Source organism: Eulemur rufifrons, chromosome 5 (genome assembly GCF_041146395.1).
Source record: "Eulemur rufifrons isolate Redbay chromosome 5, OSU_ERuf_1, whole genome shotgun sequence".
Lineage (NCBI taxonomy): Eukaryota > Metazoa > Chordata > Mammalia > Primates > Lemuridae > Eulemur > Eulemur rufifrons.
This window is the reverse complement of record NC_090987.1, coordinates 38,725,001-38,741,171: the sequence shown is the minus strand read 5'-3', so window position 1 is coordinate 38,741,171 and position 16,171 is coordinate 38,725,001. Positions and strand designations below refer to the sequence as shown.

Here is a 16,171-nt window from a genome sequence, read left to right as displayed (position 1 = left end):
AGGTTTTAATTACACAATTAGGGATTTGTCAGGTGTCCGCTTCTTTTAATGCTCTCTAAGGTGTCAATGACTAATATTCTGTCTTACTTTTTCTTGTAGAAGTAACTTTCTCTTGGGGTTGGGGGAGTGGAATAGGGAAGGGAACTCAGATCTAAATGCATAGAGCAAAAAGAAACCCCACTGTAGAGATCTGGTGGCTAGAGGATTAATTATTTCTAGCTTTCAATTTGGTTTATGACTGGCCCTAGCTTCTTCTATTTGAAATTATGGGATTAAAGACTTCCCACTTTCAAGTCAGGAAGTCTACATTGTTTTTCTGCTTCAGCTGTACTAATTGGCTGAGTTCAGCATCTCTGTGCCTCAGTTTTCTCCCCTATAAAATGGGAACAATGCACAATTCATTTAAGGCCAAATGAAGACACCATGTCTTTAGAAACATGTTAAACAGGTGCCCAAATGCAAAGTATTTGCCATAAATAGTGAACTCAACTCTCCTCCAGCTCCATGGCCCATCTTTTATTGGAGAAAATGGTTATTAAGTATTGAATATAAAAGCTCACACAATTCCTCTTAGGATTTCTCCAGAAGGGAAAATGTTTTCTTCTCTACACAGAGAAGCAAAGCAGCCACAAAATTAAGTGTCACCCCCAAGGACTTTGCAGAAGAGGGAAACAAAGATGATAAAACATGCGTGCTTTCCCAGCTTCCCAGAGAATTTCATCCATAATAAAAAAGCTATTACCAGGTAGTGACTTGCTAAGAGCCAGGTATCTAACAGATCTTACATTTGTTACTTAATATCACCATCCTGTGACGTAGATCCTTACCATTTAACTGGTAAGAAAGCTGAGACTTAGAAAGATTCAATAACACGCAGCTAAGAGCACGCAGGTTTCACACGCAGGTCCACCAGGCACAGGGTCTCATGTCTACTCACTGTGACATGCAGATTGTGCACACAGGACAAAACACTGAGACATTGGCTGTTGAAACTAGAATGAGGATGGTGACTCTCACAGGGCAGTGAGCCCAAGGTTTTGGCATTTGTAAAGAGTCTGAGAAGGGTGGGATGTCACTTTTCCTTCCATAGCCTAAAATGTGTCCCACCATGAAAGGAAATTCCTAGAATTATAAATTAAGAGTCTGAGATCCTCCCCTGGTCTTCATGAAGTCACGGTGTGACTTGGAACATGGCATTTAAGCTCTTTGGGTCTTGGAGACAGTGGGTGGGTGGGCCACCTCTGGGGTGTCCCCTGCTCTAAAGTCCCCTTATCTGTGTCCTCTCTCCTGTACTCACAACGTGCTCCTCTGCACTTTCCTAACAAGCTGTCCATCCCCAGCCTTGGCTGACCTTTTGGGAAACTAAACTACCACCCAGCCCCAACGCCCTTTTTAAAGTGTTTTCTAGAATATCTACACCAAATGATCCCGAAGTGGAATTTCCTTTGTCACTTGCTATCATTGAAAGATATTCTGCTCATTAAAAGTGGCCTCTCACAATCCTCTCGGCTCTCCCCACTCTGACTGTCATTACTATTTCTCTCACTTCATTTAGCATTAAGGTTGAAGGAAAAAGTATAAATGGATATTTGAAAGTCATCTGATTGGATACATTAATGCTTTAGACTTTGTCTATAGAGAAAGACGACTTTATGACAGTTATCATTTCATTAAAATAAAAAGAGAAGATAGTGTCCACAAAGAGTGTCACTGGACAAATGAGTGCTGAGGTCAACCAGAGGGCAGGGACAGAGGCCGGGTTTCTAAAGCCCAAAGGGACGGAAGAGTCAAACAATCTGGGAGTGGGGACTGGGTGATTTCATGAACTGAATGAGAGAGTAGGACTTGTGATTGAAAGAGCAAGGGGAGGGAAGAGGAAATTAAAATAAAGCAACTTGAATAGTTAGGATTTACTGCAGAAAGAATAAAGAAGAAACTACGAGGAAAGAAATGTCAGACAATCTGCCCCCAAATAAGTTCTCATATAAAATTAAAGCAGTAGCCAGACATAGCCAGACGCAGACTGGTGGTTCAGTCAGAAGACACGTCCCTGTATCCTCCTTTAACTTTCATACTCTGTGCCCACATGTGCTTCTAGACAACACGCAATCCCTCTCTGAAGCCTACAAGAAAATGCTTCTAGACAAATTTACTGATGACTGAAGTGATGTAGAAAATCATCCTCTCGTTCGCCTAATTCCTTTGTAAACCCAAGCCCAGATTTACCTTTTTAATTTAAGGATTATTAATAAATCTACTATGATTAAACCTTCATAATGATATGTGAATTATTTGTCTCTAGTTCCTCTCCCAAGAACAATTAGATTACCTTTGCAAATTAGCACTGGCCCTTTTGCAAAGAACCTGAAAGACACCAACCTGACTTACCCAACAAAGATGGCAGAGGTGCTAAAATTAATTGGCTTCACTTTATGCTTCCATTATCATTTAATTGGAATTTCTGCAGGAATTTTTCTTTCAGAATTCTCTCTACATTGGCAAAGTGAAGTTGGAGTTTGGCCTGGATCATTGTCTTGGCCAGCAAGAAGGAGTCTGTCATGGTGGACTAAACCCAGCAAAGACTTTTGTGAACACCCACCCCTCGCTCCGGAAGGCAGGCCTCAGAAAGCGCTGCGTGCGACCACACGCTACCTAGAAATTCCCACTCTTCAACCACAGTAAAAAGGAACTTTCTAGAATAGAAAAGAGTTGCATACCATGGGGTGCACAAAAGCAAGAAAACCTTGAAAGTAAGAATGAGAAACATTTACTAGGTGCTTCATATCTGCCAGATACTATTCTAAGAGCTTGCACTAATTAACTCCTAATTCTCACAACAACCCTATGAATTCGGTACTATTATTACCCTCATTTACAGAGAGAGAAACTGTAGTTTTCTACAGTGATTTACTAATTTGCCCAAGGTCAACCAGATTAGAATTTCAACCCTGGGAGTCTGGTTTAACTAACATCCATGCCTTCAACCACCACACCACATGTTCCCCATTTACTCAATGTTTGCTAAGCACCTACTGTATTTCCAGAAACATGCTGAGAGGCTGGAGACACAGGGGTGGCCGTGGGGAGACGACTGCAGCTAGTCTAATGAAGGATACAGAACTAAAAGAAACATTAAGAAAAAAACCTTTCTATGTCAGACACAAAATCCATTAGTTACAAGGAAAAGCACTGACAATACTGAAAATAAAGTTTTTTAAACTTCTGTATGGCAAAAGAAAAAAACAATTACCACCCATAAAGTCAAAAGACAAACTGGGGAAAATATTTGCAACACATAAATCAGACAAAGGACTAATTTTCTTAATAATATGAGCTGCTCTTTCAAACCAAAAGATAAAAGAGCCAAGGAAATAAAAAGGCAATTCACAGAAAAAATAAATACAAATGGTTTCCAAACATTTGAAAAGATGCTCAATCTACCTCATAATTACAGCAATGCTAATTAAAATGTCAATGAAATACCAGCTTGTTTGTTTTTTTCACAAGTCGAATTAGTAAAGATGAAGTATTTAAATACAGGCACTCTCTAACCCTGCTGCTAACAGCAGTGTGAACTGGTCTTACCTCTGCCGAGGGCATGCTGGCGGTATCTATTAATATTCTAAGTGCACGTTCCCTTTAACCAGCAATTCCATTTTTAGGAATTTACCCCATATATATGATCACACCTGTCAGCAAGAATGCATGTATGTTCACTGCAACATTTGTAAGTAGTAATAGAAACAAACAGATAAATAACTAAAGAGAAATATCCTGATGGTCACCAGTCGGGGGAAGGGCCAAAGGACAGCCCATCATACATGGACAGTGTAGCGTTGTTAGAGTAACAGCAAGAGGTCCTAAGTGCTGACGTGGAAGAACTGCTAGGAAATATATTTACGGAGAAGGACAATATAGAGAGCTCCCACTTTCGGGGGGGGGGGGGGAAATAGCCACTATATACATTACCATCTCACATCGGTCCAGTTAGCTGCCTGAGTGCATTTCTACCAGCTATACTCATCCTCTCTAAATAACTGTGCAACAGATATTTAAAGAACAGCTGGAAGGGACAACATATTCTTAGCCTGTCCAAAGTATTGATGCATCTTACTTTGACCTGGCTGGGATAATGAAGTGTTGGATTCAAACATCGTCTCAGAAACTTTGGGGTGGGGGGGGGCTTTGTGAATAACAATATCAAGAATAGATATAATAGAAAATATATACAAAATGTGAGTTGAAAAGTGAAAAAAAGTGCTGGGAGATATATTACTGTTTTTATCATCTTTCACAGTTTTTCCACATAAGTTTTTAATTACAGAGTATACAGTTGGATTGTTGATGCACTATCATATTTTAGTTTTTACTAAGCCCCTTGATGTGGAAAGTGTGCTAAGAATTCACAAAGATCACAAGCAGAAATATATTACGTGACTGGTATATATTTTCCTAAACATTTATGCGGTAAAGATAGAGAGGATAGTAGTTAAATTGTCTTATGATTATCCAGTATTAGACAGCATTATAAGAACTAAACTCAGATATCTGAAAGAGTGAAGAACTCCATGGACATAGTTGTAGGTAGCTTACTTAGAATGGGAACGCTAAGCCCACCCACGAAATATGGCCAGAACTTGTACACAAGTTAGCCGTGTGCAAACGATATGAAAGGGATACCACTTGTGCAAACTGAAAATACACTATTGTTGTAAAACTAAGTACAATCTGGGGTACATATTATGAAAAACACAAAGAATCATCTAAATATGTCTGTATAGCTCCACGAAACCCGTGAGCAATTGGGTCAGACTTGTTCCTTACTATCTCCCTAGCACCTGACACATTAGTGCTCAATAAAAATTCCTATAGAATGCATGACCATGTTCAATATTTTCCCTTCGAAAACATATGAAAATTCAGGCTTGGCCTGAAAGTGCTTCCTCTAGAATTCTTCCCTGACCTCATTGATATCTGTTAAATGGTCTCATTAACAACTAGTACTATCCCTTCACAGGACTGGAAACTTCCAGCATCTTGTTTATTTAAAGTGTTTGCACTGCTTGACCATAACTCTACCAGGACATAGACCATATACGTCTCCTTCATATCATTCCCAACTCCTGGCACTCGTAGACTGGTAAATGGTGCATATGAAGTAAATATTTGTCTAAACAAATGGTTGAATTAATGCATTTGTTTGCGTGTTTGCCACCTACATTGTAGGCTATGGGGATTCAGATACAGGGGTCCTGACCTTTGCTCTCAAAAGGCTCACAGACAAACCAGGAAACCAACAAGTGCCACAGTTTCTGTGACATATGGGGTATAGAGGGGATAACATATAGATGGGTCATTTTAACTCGGGAGGGTCAGAAAAAACCTCGCAGAAGATGTGAGACGAAAACAATATGAAAACCAACTTGAGAACCCACAACCGAAGCCTAGAGGAGGTTCACAGTGAAGCTGTGAACATCACCAAAGGTTTAAGACATGCTGCTGTATGAAAATAGTATCAGCATTTGGACAAATGGATGAACAGGAATTGAAGAGGACCAGTCAATGTTAAGTCAAACTAAATTAAAATGCTGTCTTTAAAGCAGCACAATTTGACCTTGGCTCAAATGTTTGTACTGCTGCAGGTTCATATTCATCCCACTGCAGAAATGCACCTGAGGCCCAGGTAAATACAGAGGTGATCACACACTCACACATACACACGATTTCTAGTCCAAAGCAAGTGCTCCTGTTAGAGCTGCGCCCAGGGACACACACTCCCCTAGTGAGGTGAGTCAGTCACTGGTCCAGGGTGCTCATTTAGATGCTAAAAACTGCTCTGTGGAAATTCCAAGGTGTGAACAGAACTAGATTCCTTATAAAGGTCCTGAGAATAGTTCAGTGTGTAATACAGATGTCTTTCCATATTTGCTCCCTAAATGGGGGCGGGGGAGGGTGGCTTGACAAGCAATCACAGTGGAAAGTAAGACTGTCCAACTTATGTTTGGAAATTTTGTCCAGTGTTCAATTTTGTTCCATCAGCTACAACTCAGTCAAGTTTGCAGTTTAAAAGTATGCTTGCCCTATTAATATGAGTTATTGATCAACTTGCAAAAATCATAATGTCTCAAGATGAGAATTCTAGGATGTTGGAGCTAGAAAGGAATTCAGAAGTCATTGACACCTTCATTCTACTAGTAAGAAATGAAGTGATATTGACTCCATGAAGTTTATTGAGCACTTATCAAAGGCAGGCACCTGGCAAGCACTCTCCCAGCCTGGGGACCAAAGACGGGCCTAGGAAGCCACCCCAGAGTTCTGCCAGCCCATCACACTCATAGTGGGTTTTAAATATGCAAATCAGCAAGTATAAAAAACAGTTACATTTAACAGGAGCTATAAAATGGTGTTATTATCTTGTAATGGTTTTATTTTGAAGATTAAAAATTTGGTATAATGATGCAATAGTTATGTAAATGACCTATGTGATGTTGGAGGAGGCAAAAGGGATTTCATGTTGATCATCTTTTTCTGCGGTCAGTTACACTCCACCATCACCATTCATTCCAGCACTCACATCTTCGAACATGAAGACCATCAAGTCACCCAACATCATTATCCCTAAATTGTCTCACTTAAGGTCCATGATTCAGTAGAAGTTTATTTCAAAGCACTCACCTATCTCTCAGGGGAAAAATAATCAAACTTACACACTATGGACTTTTCAACACCAATTTGCTGCATTCCCTAGTGTTCTATGCGTGCATATTTAATGGAATGGATTCCCTGTGACTTGTTTCACCTCAATTTTGTATAGCAGCAATGCCTAACTTTAGTTTTGCTGGGTTTTTTTAGTATCAACATCGTACACATTCTCCAACAGCCTTCAAATTATCTTCAAGGATGGCATAAATTCCTAGACAACTTTAAAAAAGATTAATTAGATTTACTATCACATAATTAAGTTTCAAAAATGTTATCCAGAACTTTTAGGAGTGGTAAAAGATATTGAAAAATCAATGATCTAAATGCAAAAGGGTTGAAAACAAATATTCTATATATTGTATTTAGTGGTTTCAGTTCAAGTGAAATCTAATAAAACTTGCCATTCTTAAAAAGTATAGCTCATCAAACTTTTGGGGCCAAAAAAATGTTTTTGAAATTCATTTTATGTAACTGCTTAAATTGACCTAACTTGCAGGAAAAAATTTAACATACCATATACATGTATCTCCTTCTCCCCATTTAAAAGCTTTCTTCCCAAAATCAAAAAGCAATGGAAGGTATTTAAAATCTCATCCAGTTTTCTTGACTATAAGCTCCATAAGAGCAAGGCTTATATATCTGTTTGGTTCACAACTGAATTCTCAGAACTTAGCACAGTGCCTGGGACAAAATAGGCACCAAAAAACCAAAACTTGTTAAATGGTAAAATAAGCCCCCTCATTTTACAGAGAAGAAATCTGAGTCCTAGAGAACACAGGGTAAGTGGCTTGCCAAAAGTGCACACAACGAATCAGAGTTCACCCCTACGCTCTTTCTACTCTGCAACTATCTCCCTACAAGCACTAATATCCAAGTCACAATACTTAAGACCACAGTTAATTGTTTGTTTTTACTCTCAACTCTTTCTAGGAATTAATATGCATTCCCTTGAGTCCACAGTTCTTCTTCCTTTTTTTTTTTTTTTTGAGACAGAGTCTCACTCTGTTGCCCAGGCTAGAGTGCCATGGCGTCAGCCTAGCTCACAGCAACCTCAAACTCCTGGGTTCAAGAGATCCTTCTGCCTCAGTCTCCCGAGTAGCTGGGACTACAGGCATGCGCCACCATGCCTGGCTAATTTTTTTCTATATATATTTTTAGCTGTCCAGATCATTTCTTTCTATTTTTAGTAGAGACGGGGTCTCGCTCTTGCTCAGGCTGGTCTCGAACTCCTGACCTCGAGCGATCCTCCCACCTCGGCCTCCCAGAGTGCTAGGATTACAGGCGTGAGCCACCGCGCCCGGCCCACAGTTCTTCTTAACCCTTGGCTGCTGTCTGCAAAGCGTCATCTAACTTTGCATATTGTCCGCTGACCGTCCAAAACCCCCCTACACACAGCAACTTGAGGCTCCATACATCAGCTGATGGATACATCATTCACACTAACTCATGGTGGCACCACCTGCCAGCCAAGAGTTCTGTTTTGGCTTCACTAGTAGTTGGTAGAGCGATATTTGTGAAGACTTTATTGCCTTTTGCCTTTTTTAACGTGTAAAAATAAGTGAAAGACAAAAAGTGCCGATACTAGTGATAAAAAGTAGATGTCTAATAAACTTAAAGCAATTGAGACAAGCCAATTAGGAATACTGAAAGCAATTAATATTTAGTCTTATTCAGGCATTTACTGGACCTGATCTAGCTCTATTGTGAAGGAAAAGAATATCAAATAACATGTATGAAATGCTAGAAATTGTTTCTAAAAGTCAATATATAGTTTAAAGCACAGACATATATTTTAGATTCCTGGTCACAGAAACCCCTATAACACAGCAATTTATAATAATTCACCGAATGGACTCTTCACCCCACTACAGGTTTTCACAAATGTATTATGTATGAACATATGGAACTGTCTGTACTCAATAAGGATTTTGTCCCTGTCAAGCAAATAAGTTTCCATCTTGATATATCCCTCATGGTACATCAATAGGATAAGAAATTTTGAAAAAAGCCAATCAGAAGAAAGAGAAGGGAAGGTAATAAAAATAGTGAAATAATGACACTTAATGGTACAGTGATTTTAATTTCTGAAAGGAAATTATATCCCTTACAATGATACCAATTTTTACTGGGAAAAAATCCAGTTTTCCCCTTAAAATGTGATTAACACATATGGACTTGCTAAACAAAATGCATTTCCTATAGAACATTAGAGTATGTTTGTGTGTGCACACTACATGTGTGTATATCTCATACTGTGTTGTGATAACTGAGGGGCTGAAATCTTTGGGTTTCACATACGCAAAAAATTACTGTAACCGAAATACCAAAATGAAATTCCAACAAACTTCACTATTACGAAAATCCATATTCTGAATGTCAATCAGTTGACCATAATCAGTTTGGGAGAACTATGCTCACGCATGAATAGTACATGCTTTCCAAACCAAATCATCTTCATTTGAAAATAAGACTTAAAATGGACACATGCCCAACACATATACACATGCAAATGACAGACTTATATATTTTTCTTCTTTTCAGTATTTTTCAAAGCATTTGGTAACCCCATGAAATCAAAATGTAAAGTGTCTGAAACAATAATTTTGAAATGTATGCGTTTATCTTTTTAAAAATATCTTCTAAGAAAGGGGAGTTTATAGAGAGTCGTATTTAATCTAGACTTTTTTTAATAACCAAATTACAGACCTCTGCAATCAGACATCTAGAGAAGAAACGCTAACCGTAGTGTGCTGCCATAATAATGATACCCCCAAGATCAGCCCAGTGCTCATAGCTGTGGCAGGGTCCCCAAGCAGCTGGATAAATGCTGCCTGATCATTATCCCTGCTAAAACTGAAGCTACTGAAGTTTTAAAGAATTCATATCTTACTGAATTTCTTTCATCTCTAATAATTACTAAACTGGCATAATTACTCATACTAGAGGTGGAATGTGATGCATGCTAAAAGCCCAAGGTGCCTAAAATTAGTTTTTTTTTTTTTTTTTTTAGAAAAAAAGCCATGATTCTACTTAGTTTTCAAAGATTTATCTTGTGTCAGGCTTTTATGCCAAGAGTTGCATAATTATTTAAACCATTTAAAAGCTTTCCTTACACTATTTGATTAATACTATAACAGAGCTATTTAAATTTACTAATGTTAACTTTAATGTTTAAGTTTTAATTGCTTTGTAATAACACTGTTGCAGAACATATTTTAAATCAGACAAGTACACTTTCATCACAACAAACAAGGTATACGCAATCACAGCCAGTGCGCCATGTAATCTCCACACAAAAAACAGGAACATATTTCAGATTTAATTGAAATGGGATTAAAAGGTTGAATACATCCCCCCTCCCCTCACCAACTAACTTTAACCTTTGACAGCACTGCAGGAGTCAATGGAGAAAAAAATTAAATACATCTGGGAAAATACTTAGCTAGAGGTTTGATTTAGAATATCAGCCTTTGTATCAAAATCTCATTTAATTCAAAAGCATTCTTTAACATATCACTAAAGGACATTTACATTTTTAACAATCCATAAGGCCACTAAAAATGTGATGCAAATGTTGCATGTCTTAAAATCATTTTCTCTCTTAAAAATAACTAAAAACCCGAACATGGTATCCATTAACTCCAGCCATGAAGAATGTATTCCATGGCAGCAGAATTAATGACATTAAACCAGCAATGTGAATTCTGTCAGATGAATTAATAAAGCACCATAATAGGAAAAACAGACCTTTCATAAAATTCTTAATTGATCTTGGTAGACTTGCTCTTTTCTACTATCAAAACCTCTTTCTTTTTATTGCACGCTTTTATATCAAAAAGCAAACTCAAGCAAGTATACTTAATAATACGTTTCAACTTATGTCAACAAGTATTTCACTAGAATTTATCAGACTAACCAACCCTCACAAACAGACTTCCTTTAAAAATAAAGGGAGACAGGTACAAATCTTTCTATAAGATGAAAAGAAATCTACAAATAGGCTACAAGACTTGTGCTATCCCACATAAGCAAGTAAAAAGAGCTAAGTATAATCACTGGAAGCAAAAAGTTGAAAAATTCTGTCATCACTGCTAGACGTCACTGCTGTCAATAAGAATAACTACAATAGATTCTAAGGGATATGGGAATACTCTGGCAAAACAAAAAAGAAAAATTATTAACAGCTTGCTTTATAAAAAGCTGCTAATCTCAAATCCCTTTGTAATTTCATTTTTACATGTACGCTTTTATGTTCAATATCCTATTTTTTGCCCGTTTTTGGCTGGATGAATAAAAGCCAACAATCCACTCATGCATCAAGCAGATGTTTTTGTTTTTAAGGCCAAGTGGAATCTTATGAATTTTTGTGCCCTCCCTTTAAGAAGATGCTGCCAGAAGTGCTGAAATCCTGAAACCGGCGTTTTGGAAAAGACTCAGTGGACCATCAGTTCTGGAACTTTGACTAGCACTCATGGGATTCTTGCCAACTGTAATTGCTGTTTTTGTTTATGTCGGATTGTCTACTGATTGGACTATAATCAATTTAATGACTTCAGCATCTAGTCAGTATAATTTAGAGGTGGTGGAGGGAAGAAACAGTCACTGGTTTGATAGATGACTAGAAGTATAACTGCAACTGTCTGAAGGGGTATGAATGTCAAACACTGTTTGAGCTTCTGCAGTGTTTCCAATAATCAGGCTTTTTAGAATACAAATACAAAAGTAAAAGCATACATTTCTGTGTGCCACACAATTAATATTTTGCCTGTACAATCATGAAAGGGAACATCTATCTAGTGTGTGTGCGCATGTGAATGTATGTATGTGTGTGTACATATATATCTTTTAATTTTTTTAAAAACAAACTTACATTAGGTTACTATCTAACCTAATTTAACCTTATTAAAGAAGGAGTCACGTTCAGTCTATTTAAAAATAATTGAGGAAAATACCACATTGCAACTTTTTAATTAAAAGCAAAATACCACACTGTCTTAAATTAAAGCTGTTGTCTTTTCACACAAAATTTAGGGCTTTTTTTCTTTACTATGGCATCATCTCCAAAACCAAAACTCAATCTCTAGTGGTGAGGCTATTTTTTTAAGAAATAAAACAACTGAAGTATAAGAGAAACTTTATTATTTTTTTTTTTTTTTTTGGTTATACTTCACCTGTCTACCCATAAGAATATATATTTTGACTTTGAAAATAAGAGAAAAAATGTGTTTAAACAAGGACTGGAGAGTTTAACGTTTCTATTAAATTTCAGGGCCAGTACAAGCTCCCTGTAGTGGCTTTCTTAACACCTACAATTTTTAGAGTTTTTCCACTAGAGAATACAGCCTAATATATAGGTTTTCTAACTTTCAAAAGGTTTGGGACTTAAAATCCATTGCCTTTTCATTCAAATTCTATAGTTTACATTTCTTCTTTAAATTGTGAGCTGAATTTTTGCCACTTTATTATATTTCTAAATAAATTACTTCTCAAAAAAATGTAAAAACTTTATGAAAAGTACAAAAGAAGGTAAATGGGGAAAAGGTCAATCACAAGTGTGATAACTTCAAAATGTGCCAAGTTACAAAGGGTTAGCTACTGTGACAGCCAAGTTAAACAAGGCACTTTTGGGGCCCTCTTTCTCCCGGGTTCCCACCATTCCTCTCGAGGTCCCTGGTATGGGTTTATGAACACCTGAGGGTCCAGATATCCTAATTGTGTCTTGTGTTTAACTTGGCCATTTAAATGACTAAGTGCTCCCCTCTCTCCTTCCTAGCTTTATAACTTGGCTCTTACTGAATATATCACACCTTAATGCAGTAGACCACTTTTTCCTTCTTATAGTGCTTTTTGGAGTAAATTAAAAAAAAAAAAAAACTTATCAGGTAAAATGACCAAGAAACTTCCATCAGAGAAACACCACAAGAAATACAAGAAAAAGTCAGCAAGAAAAACAGAAATAGGTCACAATTGACCAATTTGATGCAACTGATTTGCTGCCTCTAAAAATAAGCTGACAGCAGAACTATTTTCAGTTAGGTAATCTACTCAAACCCCATGTCTACTCTCAGGACATTGAGACAAATATCCAAATAATACAAACAGGGCAGAAGGGGTGACTTGTTTAACAGTCTGACCATCCATGCCTCTAAATACTGGATTTAACTCTCCATTTCATTAAAAAAACAAGAGTTATTTTGAAGATTAGTAGCATAAGGACAGAATCTGTTTCTCGACTTTGCATGTGTGTTGATAGAATTTTGATCCTATGGTTGGTTCTGAGAGTAGGAGGGGTAAAGGCATGTTTCAAAATATATTTCCAGCTTTGACAAATACAAAAGTGAATCTTTTTGGTGTTTAATAGTTTTAAGGCACTTCGGAGGAGGTAAGCAGATCAAGCAAGGCCGGCTGCACTGCAACCAGAAATATGGTACCCACTCTCAGGAGGTGAGTGTTTAGGACAATCACACTGAAGTTTGCTGCAGACAAAAGCCCCTGCATACTTGTTTAAGTGTTTATTCAAAGTTCTCAGTTTATGTGAATTCACAAATCATATTCAACTCTTCATAGACATTTCCTGGTAGTCCATATTTTTAAGCATTTGGTTGAAAATAAAAACTTCAAACTTAACTGTCATTTTGTTTTAATGTTTTTACCTGCCTTAGGTAAACTACTCTCCTGAGATGCAAGTTTCAAATTATGATATCAGAAGTGACAGCCATGTCAGAAATATCTTTTCAACCTTGTTTATTAGAGTATGTATGTGAGAAGTTGGAAATTGAATGCAGAACTTGGTGATTTATTTAAAAGGGCCTATTTCATTTTCAGGGCTCCTTCAAGTTGGTTATAATCTACATGGTTTTGAAATACTGTCACTCAGCTAATAAAATCAGAATTTTTATGTTTTAATTGCAAAACTACTATTCTAGTTCTTCATAAATGAAGAAATCAGTATTGCCTTTCTATTCTTGCTGACAGCAAAGTGTTGCTCATTGCTTATTTTTACTAATGTCATACTAGAATATTTGTCATAGTAAGACCTCCCTGGCTTTTCTAGGATCCAAGAGTGACCTCCTGAACAATATGATGGACACAATCCACATACTCATAACACTCCTAAAACACGTTTTGAAAAAACAGAGACCCTTCCAAGAAGACACAGAGAAATAAAAATACTAAAGGAAAGGCTAGGTATTTAACAAGAGCCACCCAGAATGCAATTCTACTTCTACAAAACTGCTACTAATATCACAATTATTCATTTGGCATAATTCATCTAAATATGAATATTTCCAGGCATGCCCTGAAGAAAAACAATCCTGCTCTTCGTGAGGACTGTACTATTTTTATTCCTGTCTTCAGCTTCTCACCCCCAAAACCCAGCCAGCCCACCTGAGGCCACTCGCTCTTCTGGGAGTTGTCCAAGCAGCTGATAGGAGAGAACACCACTGTGTTCCGCGCCCACACAGAAAATGAAAGCTAAATCTTTGTTTTTAATGTAAATATTTTATTTAGACTTTGGCGGTTGAAACACAGATGCTGTGTCTTCGTGGAGAAGACATTTGGATAATTTTGCAACATGACAATAAAACAAAAGAATAAAATGCCCTCTTTACTCATCTTCCCTTGCCTTTTTTTTTTTTTTTTTTTTTTGCTTATATTAACCTAAGAACTGCACAGGTCCCGCTCCCAGGTAATTTGCAGTTCCACTTATCCAAGATTGCCCAGCGAATACCGGCAACTGACGGCTTCTCTTAACTGCCCATAAAATACTACTACTACTACGTCCATGAGAAGAAATCTTAGGAAGCATGGGGAACGCATGCGTTCACAATCAACAGAACTTTCTCTGTGAATTCAATTCACAGGCAGGTGAACCAAATGGTCAGAAACTGAGAATGAACAAAACTACCAATTGTGCAAACTTCAATAAACTTTTTAAAAAATAAAAAACAAAAAGCCTCCCAAATTCCTGCACGAGGTTTCAGCAGCCTTTTGGAGTCCTTTAAGCAGGGCTGACACTAAGCGCTATCCTATTCAACTCGGAAAGTTCTTCTTTCCAAGTGACCAGGAAGAGGTTTGCCCTGGTACTTCGCTCAACGTTACTTTTAAGGAAGCAAGAGTCCCCGGCAAGTGCCTCCGACGCGAGCGTCGTCCACCGTTACCCTGACAGCCGCGCACGCCCGTGGCGTTTTTTGTTTTCTTCGTTTTTTTTGTTTTTTTTTTTGTTGTTGTTGTTTGTTTTTCACTGTTGACACTTGGATGTTTCGGGCCCTGGGTCTAGGTTTTCTCAGAAAAATGTGTGGCCCACGTGAAAGTAAGTCACTACAAAAACTGGGTCGAGACACATGTCAATGATTCACCTCGTTTTCAAACTAAAACTTCTGCGCTTCAGGAAAAAAGCAAACGTTCCAATGCGCGAGGCCCTCCCCCACCCGGTCCCTTCCCAGGAGAAGAAAGGGCTTTGTGTGTGCGGTGAGGGCTCCGTTAACCGAGTTCATAAATACACATCGGCCAGGGGCCAGGAGGCGCGGGGCGCCGGGCTCTGCCCGCCCCCTTCCCCCGGGCCGGCGGCGGAGTCGCGAGCCCGGTAGCAGGAACGGGGACAACGGGGCGCGCCGCGGCCCGGCCGCCGGGAGGAAGAGGATGCTGCGCCGCCGGGGACCAGAGGGCGGGGCCGGGCCGCGCGGACCTCGGCGGGACCCTGCGGGCCCCGGCGGGCGCAGAAGCCGCCCTTTGTCCTCCGCCTGCGGGGTCGCAGCCACCTCCAGTTGTCGCCTCGTTGCCCTCGCCCCGATTCCGTGTCCTGCCTGTCCGCACCTCCTCCGGTCCTCGCGCTCCGCCGCCCGCCCTCCCCGCTCTCGGCCTCGGAGAGCCGGACCTCCCGGCCGCCCGCCCCCGATTTCCCCGGGAGGAGGCTGGGGAAGGTGGAAGAGGAGGAGGAGGCCGACGAGGAGGAGGAGGAGGAGGCCGCCACGTGACTCTCCTCGCCACATTCCACCACAGCCACCCGATCAATAACTTCAATGCCCCCCGCCCCCCCTCGCAGCCAGCTAGTGCGCCCCCCAAATCCCACGCACACCCCGGAAACTACCGTCTCCAACGGGGACTACAGGGAGCCGGACCCCCTCACGAAAAGCAAAAGACTCAGAGGGGCGACGGGGAGAGTAGGGGCCAGGGGTGGTCAACTTTCTCGCAATGGCCAAGAGGGGTACGCTGGGGCCCGGGCCGGGGTACGGCTCCCGCACCCGCCAGCCCGGGTTTGTTTACACGGGCTGCGCGCGGAGAAGAGCCCGAGCCGTGCGCGGGCGGGGAGGAGGCGGCGGCCGTTGTGTCCTCGATCTGGCGCGGCCGAGACCCCGGGCCACGTTTTTAATGAGCAGAAACTGCTGCCCCCTCTCCGAGATGACTTTTTTCTTCTTCCAAAGAAATTAAAAAAGAAGCACCGCACGGTTTTGCATATTTATTCTTT

The 16,171-nt window shown here is 39.7% G+C and overlaps 1 protein-coding gene across 2 annotated transcripts in view; it reads right to left on the bottom strand.

Moving 5' to 3' along the window:
* The window catches only part of ZNF521 (zinc finger protein 521), a 270,405-nt gene that overhangs the window by 252,596 nt on the left and 1,638 nt on the right, over nucleotides 1–16,171 (bottom strand). The gene's annotated exons all lie outside the window — the stretch shown is intronic.